This window comes from Lactuca serriola, chromosome 1 (assembly GCF_051521515.1).
Source record: "Lactuca serriola cultivar US96UC23 chromosome 1, Lser_US96UC23_V15, whole genome shotgun sequence".
NCBI lineage: Eukaryota > Viridiplantae > Streptophyta > Magnoliopsida > Asterales > Asteraceae > Lactuca > Lactuca serriola.
The window spans coordinates 130,210,494-130,212,788 of NC_136408.1; positions in this window are offsets into that span (position 1 = coordinate 130,210,494).

Consider the following 2,295-nt stretch of genomic DNA (forward strand, 5'->3'; position numbering starts at 1 on the left):
CAGAATAAGCAGGACTATGTCTGTTAAGCCTCCCTCGCTCAGATTGTACAAGCTTCGGTCTCCGTTGTAAGGTAAGGTCTGACCCTGTTCATGACTCCATCGGTTCAAGTTTGTTGCCCACAGAGGTGTGGTGCCTTGAAATTCTAGTCGAGGGTTAGGATTTCGGATAGGAGCCACTAGAGGTAGGTTATTCACTTTTGGCTTGGGTTCAAAATCTTTAGAGAAGTTTTCTGCGAAGTCATCATCCAATGGAATTGCATGATTCTCTTCTGGCTCAGCATCGAGCCATCCACCATTACCTTGGTTGGGAAAGTACGGGTCGTCGCGGGGATAGGATCCAGCCATGATATCTACGCGAGAAAAGGGGTTTAAGAATCATATATAAATAGACGTACTACTTAAGATAATTATAAGATGATCCTTACAAGTTACTTCAATACTCGCGTAATGCATACCAGTTATATGTAATCAAAACAGCATAAACCTTTGAATAAGTTACCCTAACTCTAAATCCACAACCAAACAAGGAGCATGAAGTAAAGCAAAGATCACAGATTCTAAGTCTATGACACCTTAGTTACATATAACCTTAGGGTATCCACTCCGCAACTATTGACCTACTAGTAAAGACCTTTTAGTTTTCACATAATTAATTATAGTAACACAAAATACTCCTATAGTATTTTAAGTTTTTGTTATGCTCTAAAGTTTTCATTGTAGTAGTGTTGGTAAGTTTTTAGACTTGCTGCAACATCACAATCATTCTTGGGCACATGCTGATCACTTCTCGGAAAAATATACTTGATCAAACTATATCATTCCCTGATCTGATCATATGTCCCAAGCCTACTTGTGATGTTCAACAATTGCAATGCTTTTGTTCTGTTCTAGTATGACACAGATCCTAGTATAAATGCATGTATGTATACTTTTAGTTAAATATTTTATTATTTAAAAAGTATAAACTGTTGGTCAGAGTATTTTAATCCCGATGTATTTATAGTTGTATATATTTTATGGGTTGATATACTCATTTCACTATAAACAAAGCTCTGATACCAATCTATCACACCCCACCACCGAAACGACGGAAAAGTTCTGCGGCGGAGGACGTCATGTAAAGTATCATAACAATGCATAATAGTAAACAGACAACACCATCATCCATTGCATTAATAGTATAATTCAATACAAGTGTGTTCTTTGCAATAATAATAAGACACCAAAAATGAATAATCAAAATGAAAACGAGTCTTGCATATACTCCTTCTTCTCAAAACCTGGCCATCTGTAACTGTTTACTGGTGACCTGAGAATACAAGTTATTTTAACAGATTTGATTAGCATTTATGCTGGTGAGTTCATAAGTATTTTAGTGTCATCTGTTTGTATATGTTTGAAGAAAAAGCTTGTAAAAGTATAATTCAATATATGTAGTCTTCTACCAAGACCCGACTATTTTGTATGTTGGTTCTTTTGTAAAAGTATGTGTTTTCCCCAAGTATAACTATCATCCATTGCATTAATAGTATAATTCAATATATGTAGTCTTCTACCAAGACACGACTAGTTTTTATATTGGTTCTTTTGTAAAAGTATGTGTATTTCCCAAGTATAACTATCATTACCAAAATATAGTTTACATTAGCATTTATGTGAGAAGATCACAAAGTGAATGCAATGGGAAAAATAATTATGTACTGTAGTATTGTATATAGTAACTACGGTTGTACTAACTACCTTAAACGAATTGTTAATTAAGGTAAAATTTGATGAGGTTGTAACCATACTTGATTGACTAGTAAAAACACGACACTCGAAGACGTCGAAATAGTGTGACATTTGTCACCCATAGACCTGCAGGTCCCACTGTAGCTAGCAGCAAGGTGTAGGACGGTCAGTCCAGCATAGATCTATACACAAAATCATGCTCTCCTCCAGGAGACTTTGGTTACGAAATGTGATACAGCAGTAGATTGCCATGCCATGAAGTAGTGGCTCACATTATCTTATAGTATTCTTATATTTGTATCTTATGTTCTTTCTCTATTCTAGTGTATTGTGTGTTCTCTTTGTATAGTGTATAGTATGTTCTCTCTGTATAGTGTATAGTATGTACCTTCTTGTTTCTCATTATAGTATGATTGCACTGACTCATGTATGAAATGACCGTTATATGTTTCATTGTACTTAAAATAGTGAGTAGTAGACCTCTAAACTATACATATTATAGTTTACTAGTAACGTTGTTTGGATAACTGAGTATGTTTGTACTCCATTGCTACCCAAAGGTGT